Source organism: Mandrillus leucophaeus, unplaced genomic scaffold (assembly GCF_000951045.1).
Source record: "Mandrillus leucophaeus isolate KB7577 unplaced genomic scaffold, Mleu.le_1.0 Scaffold141, whole genome shotgun sequence".
NCBI classification, from domain to species: Eukaryota; Metazoa; Chordata; class Mammalia; order Primates; family Cercopithecidae; genus Mandrillus; species Mandrillus leucophaeus.
Genome location: NW_012101377.1, coordinates 1,909,472 through 1,915,763, shown reverse-complemented (window position 1 = coordinate 1,915,763; position 6,292 = coordinate 1,909,472). Strand labels below are relative to the sequence as shown.

The 6,292-nt window shown below is 41.8% G+C and overlaps 1 protein-coding gene across 3 annotated transcripts in view; it reads right to left on the bottom strand.

The window, feature by feature from the left end:
• KHDRBS1 (KH domain containing, RNA binding, signal transduction associated 1) overlaps positions 1-6,292 on the bottom strand; it is a 70,643-nt gene that overhangs the window by 61,273 nt on the left and 3,078 nt on the right. The gene's annotated exons all lie outside the window — the stretch shown is intronic.

Here is a 6,292-nt window from a genome sequence, read left to right as displayed (position 1 = left end):
AGATGGGTTCTCTACTGCCCAGGTTGAAGTACAGTGACACCATCATAGTTCACTGCAGCCTCGAACTCCTGAGCTCAAGGGACCCTCCCACCTCAGTCTCCCCAGTAGCTAGGACTAAAGGTACATGCTACCTGACCCAACTGGGGCTGAATATTTATTTGATGCCTACTATGTATCAAATATCATAGAACTATTACCTCACTAATCCTCAAAAATAACTCAGTGAACTGAGTTACCTACATCTGAGGAAACAAAAACTCAAAGAGGTTAAATAACTCAGTGAACTGAGTTACTTACATCTGAGGAAATAAAAACTCAAAGAGGTTAAATAACTATCTCTAGGTCATAAAATTGTTAAAGTAACAGATTAAGAATTAAAAACCCAGGCCTGGCTGGGCACAGGGGCTCACATCTATAATCCCAGAACTTTGGGAGGCCGAGGTGCGAGGACTGCTTAAGCCCAGGAACTTGAGACCTGCCTGGGCAACAGAGTGAGACTCCATCTTTACTAAAATGTAAAAAAAAAAAAATTAAATTAAATTAGCGGTGTGGTGGTGTGTATCTGTTGTCCCAATTACTAGAGAGGCTGAGGCAGGATGATCACTTGAGACCAGGAGTTGGAGGCTGCAGTGAGCTATAATGGCGCTACTGCATTCCAGCTTGGGTGACAGAGCAAGACCCTGTCTCTAAAAAAAATTTAACAAAAAACTTTAGAAAACCCCCAAAACTCAGGCCTTCTCTCTCTTTTTTTTTTTTTTGAAACGAAGTCTCACTCTGTCGCCCAGGCTGGAGTGATGTGGCGCAATCTTGGCTCACTGCCACCTCTGCTTCCTGGGTTCAAGCAATTCTCCCTGCCTCAGCCTCCCGAGTAGCTGGGATTACAGGCGTCTGCCACCATGCCCAGCTAAATTTTGTATTTTTAGTAGAAACAAGGGTTCACCATGTTGGTCAGGCTGGTCTTCAACTCCTGATCTCAGGTGATCCGCCCACCTTGGCCTCCCAAAGTGCTGGGATTACAGGCGTCAGCCACCACACTGGGCCTCTTCTAATTTCATGCTTTTCCTATTGTCTCTTGATGAGTGTGTGTTTGTGGGGGCACACTTTATTTAAGCAAGGAAGAGCTGATTTTTATAAAATTTTGGGAAGTACAATTTATACCCTCAGACACTGGTATGTAGCCTAAAGGTAATAAAGAGGCTTTATGGGTGTCTCAGATGTTCAGTGGTCTGATGGTCTTTCTTTTTTCTTTTTCAACTCTGTATGTCTCTCCTTGTCCTTGCTTTCCCTGGAGAGCTAGGGTAGACTGAAACGGGAAGAAAAAAAATCAAGGAGGAGTTTCCTAAAAATGGTTCAACCTCAGGCAAAAGTACTTTCTAGATAACCCTTTTGGAACTGACTCCTTTAAGTAATCTCTGCTTGGGTCTCTGGAGACCTTGGATGTCCCAAGAGCCACAGAAAACAAAGCTGAGGTGTAAACTACACAAGAGGTGACCCATTTGTTTCCTGGCCACTTAGAATAATCATATCTCATCCACTGCCTTCTATGTGTCAGGAATTTTGTATTTATTATCTCACTTCGTCTTTGTAACCAGTATTATCTTCATTTGACAGATGAAGACACTCAGGCTCAGAAAAGTTATATAACTTGTCCAAGATCTCAAAACTAATTAGTGACATAGCAGACACTTAAACCCAAGTCACTTCTTATACCAAAGAGAGTAAATTCAATTAACCTTTTGACATTTCCTTCATCTTTTACTATAACTTAACCTTTCCCACCCCCCACTTTTTTTTTTTTTTCCCCAACCAGACTGCAAGCTTCCATGTTGCTCAATATGTCTCCGAGGAAAGAACACAGGTTTTGAAGCTAGACAAAACGGGTTTGATTCCCAGCTCTCCTACATGCTTGGTGTATGACTTTAAAAGAGAATGTTAATAAGAAAAACGGTAAGAAAAAAAGAGAGAGGGCGAGAGAGAGAGATGTAATGTATTAAAAAATGTTAATACTAAAGAAGTTTGGGAAAATTACATACAAACTTTATCAACTAGGCTGGGTTAACTAAAAACAAATTACTACAAATATATCATTAACTGAACTTTTTTTTTTTTGAGACAGGGTCTTGCTCTGTCACCCACACTTGAGTGCAGTGCACGCTTGAGTGCAGTGGCGCAATTTCAGCTCACTGCAACCTCTGCCTCCTGGGTTCAAGTGATTCTCCTGTCTCAGCCTCCCAAGTAGCTGGTGACTACAGGCACGTGCCACCACATCCGGCTAATTTTTCTATTTTTAGTAGAGACAGGGTTTCACCACGTTAGCTAGGATGGTCTCGATCTCCTGACCTTGTGATCAATCCGCCTTGGCCTCCCAAAGGGCTGGGATTACAAGCGTGAGCCACCGCGCCTGGCCAACTGAACGTTTGATATGGCTTACATAAGGAATAAGATAATGGTCAAGATTTTCTAAGGTGTCCAGAGCAAGTGTTTCTAGGAGAGCAAGATTCTCAGCAGAATTGATCTAAAAGGTGAGGGTTCATTTCATAACCCCTTCTAGAGCCACCCAATATACTTGGTTCTACACTTCTAAACACAGCACTTCTCCTTTGCCTGTTGTTTAACAATCTCTGGATTCCTTCCACTGCTGAGTATCTATAATTCTTAGTACAGAACAATGCTTGATACACAATAGGGATCTATAACCATTAACCAAATTAAAGAAATGTACTGGCTGGGGCGCGGTGGCTCACACCTATAATCCCAGCACTTTGGGAGGCCAAGGTGGGTAGATCACGAGGACAGGAGATCGAGACCATTGTGGCCAACATGGTGAAACCCTGTTGGGGTTTAGTTAAACCCTTTAAAGATTTAAAGACTTACTCTAGCTAAATCTAAAAATTGGGCGTGCTGGCGTGTGCCAGCGTTTGCCTGTCGTCCCAGCTACTCAGGAGGCTGAGACAGAAGAATCGCTTGAATCCGGGAGGCAGAGGTTGCAGTGAGCCAAGATTGCATTATTGCAGTCCAGTCTGAGTGACAGAGTAAGAACCTGTCTCAAAAAAAAAAAAAAAAAAAAAAGGAGTACTGTTAACACCCTCCACTTCCCTTAAACAACTCACATAACTTTATCATCCCCAAATTTGTAATTCTCACCGTTTCTGTTGGTATCATCTTTTAGAATCAGAAGTCCGGTAAGCTTACTATTACGAAACAACTTCATTCGTTCTATTTAACAAATTACTGTTTCGAGCAAGAGCACAAGGCCAACAGGTTCTTTACCTTTTTTGGAATCATGCGTCCCTTTGAGAATTTGATGGAAGCTACTGATTAGCAACCCAGAAAAAAATACAAATTTACAATATATTATATACAATATTGGCTATGTGTATAGAAAGCTTGGGTATTGGTTTAAGAAAAAAAATCCCCCAAAGGCCTGTTAAGAGCCCTTTCATAGGGGCTCAATGTTTACATTCCAGGACAGTAGAATACTCTGCCATACCGACTATGGTCTCCCAAATCTTTTCCTTAGTGCACAATTTAGAGCTTAGAGCTTCGCATCTTTGAAAAAAGTTTTTTTTTTTTTTTTAATTTTAAGGCAACTGTAGATTTATGTGCAGTTGTAAGAAATAACAGTGATCCTGTATACTTCAGTTTTCCCCCTAACATTTTGCATACCTGTATCACAATCAGAAAATTAACATTAAAATAAAATTTGTTGTACAGGTTTCATTAAAAAAAAAAATAAATTAAGAATTCATTGACTTTATTAGGATTTCATCAACTTTACATGCACTTATTTGTTTGCTTAGTTCTATGCAATTTAATCAGATTCATGTGACCACCACCACAGTCAAGATACAGAACAGTTTCATCGTGAGGATCCTTACCCTTTGATAGCCAGTCACTGTCTTCCCTCATCTCTCACCATTGGCTACCACTAATCTAGTCTTCATCTCCACTATTTCATTTCTTCAAGAATGTTATATTCATGAAATCATATAGTACATAACCTTTTGAGACTGGCTTTCTTTACTCAGCTTAATTATCTTGTGATCAATCAAGCTGCTACATTTATTAACAGTTCCTTTTTTTTTTTTTTTTTTTTTAAAACTGCAGAGCACCATTCCATGGTATGGGTGTGCCAGTTTATTTACCTACTGGAGGCATTTGGTTTGTTTCCAGTTTTTGGCTACTACAAATAAAGCTGCTGTGAACATTCATGTACAGGTTTTGTGTTAACCTGAGTTTTAATTTCCCTGAAATAAATACCCAAGAATGCAACTGTTGAACTATATGGTAAGCACATTTATTTATTTATTTTTGACACAGGGTCTCACTGTTGCCCAGGCTGTAGTGCAGTGGCACGATCTCAGCTCAAGGCAGCCTTGACCTCCTGGGTTCAAGCGATTCTTCCACCTCAGTCTAAGACCAATCTCCTGGGTTCAAGCGATCCTTCTGCCTCAGACTACCGAGTAGCTGGGACTACGGGTGTGTGCCGCCATTCTCAGCTAATTTTTAAATTTTCTGTAGAGACAAGCTCTCACTGGGACTCAAGCAATCCTCTCACCTTGGCCTCCCAAAGTCCTGGGATTACAGGCATGAGCCACCAGACCCAGCCAATAAGCACATTTAGTTTCGTTAAAGACAAACAAACAAACAAATAAATAAAACCTGCATTGGTCTGGGCGTGGTGGCTCATACCTGTAACACGGGTAGTCTGAGTGTTAGTACAGTGGGAGGCCAAAGCGGGAGGATCACCAGGTCAGGAATTCGAGACCAGCTTGGCCAACATGGTGAAACCCCATCTCTACTAAAAATACAAAAAGCAGCCGGGCATGGTGGCGGGCGCCTGTAATCCCAGCTGCTCGGGAGGCTGAGGCAGAATTGCTTGAAACCGAAAGGTGGAGGTTGCAGTGAGCCGAGATCGCGCCACTGTACTCCAGTCTGAGTGACAGAGCAAGACTCCGTCTCAAAAACAAAAACAAAACTGCATTATCACAGACAAATGTATACTTAATGATATTCTGCTTAATCTTACTAGGCTTTGTTTTACAGAAATAGTATTATACCATATGTAGTCTTATGGGATGTACTTTCTTCATATAACATTAGATTTTGGAGATTTCTCCATGTTGTTGCCTGTAGTTCATCCATTTTCACTGCTGTACAAATACTTTCTTTTCTTTTTCTTTTTTCTTCTTTTTTTTTTTTTGAGATTGAGTTTCACTTGTTGGCCAGATCTCAGCTCACTGCAACCTCTGCCTCCAGCGATTCTCCTGCCTCAGCCTCCCAAGTAGCCAGGATTACAGGCACCTGCCACCACACCCAGCTAATTTTTGTATTTTTTGTAAAGACAGGGTTTCACCATGTTGGTCAGGCTGGTCTCGAACTCCTGACCTCAGGTAATCCACCCGCCTAGGCCTCCCAAAATGCTGGGATTACAGGCATGAGAAACTGTGCCCAGCCAAATATTTTCTGTTGTAAATCTATCACATTAGCCAATGAATGGTGACACAAGTTGCAACATTTTGTGAACAAGGCACACCATTTTATGAATCAAGTACTCATATATAAGTTTCTTTGAGCACATTCCTAGAAAAGGTGTTCTCGGTTTTGTTTTTTTTTTCAGACAGAGTCTCGCTCTGTTGCCCAGGCTGGAGTGCAGTGGTGCGATCTGGGCTCACTGCAACCTCTGCCTACTGAGTTCAAATGATTCTCCTGCCTCAGCCTCCGAAGTAGCTAGGATTACAGGCACCCACCACTACGCCCGGGGAAATTTTTTGTATTTTTAGTAGAGAAGGGGTTTCACCAAGTTGACCAGGCTGGTCTTGAACTCCTGACCTCGTGATTTGCCCACCTCAGCCTCCCAAAGTGCTGGGATTACAGGCGTGAGCCACCGGCCTGGCCCTTATTTTCCAGTTTTAATAGCAGGTTTTGCTAGCACTGTGGAATGAACCAGGAAGGTCTTAATGTATTTCTAGAGAATATTGTAAATAAAGGAATTAACTATTTTGAAGTTTCAACAGACTTTGTAAAATGTTTTCCACTTTTTCCATCCTTCTGAAGGATGGATTTTTGATTATCCCTCCAAGATCTTTTGCAGACTGCTAATCTGTTCAAAATGTTTATTCTTGAGTCACTTATACTAACTTATATTTTACTGATTGTAGAAAGTAGAAAAAGAGGCCGGGCGCAGTGGCTCATGCCTGTAATTCCAGCACTTTGGGAGGCCCAGATGGGCGGATCACCTGAAGTCGGGAGTTCGAGACCAGCCTGACCAACATGGAGAAACCCCGTCTCT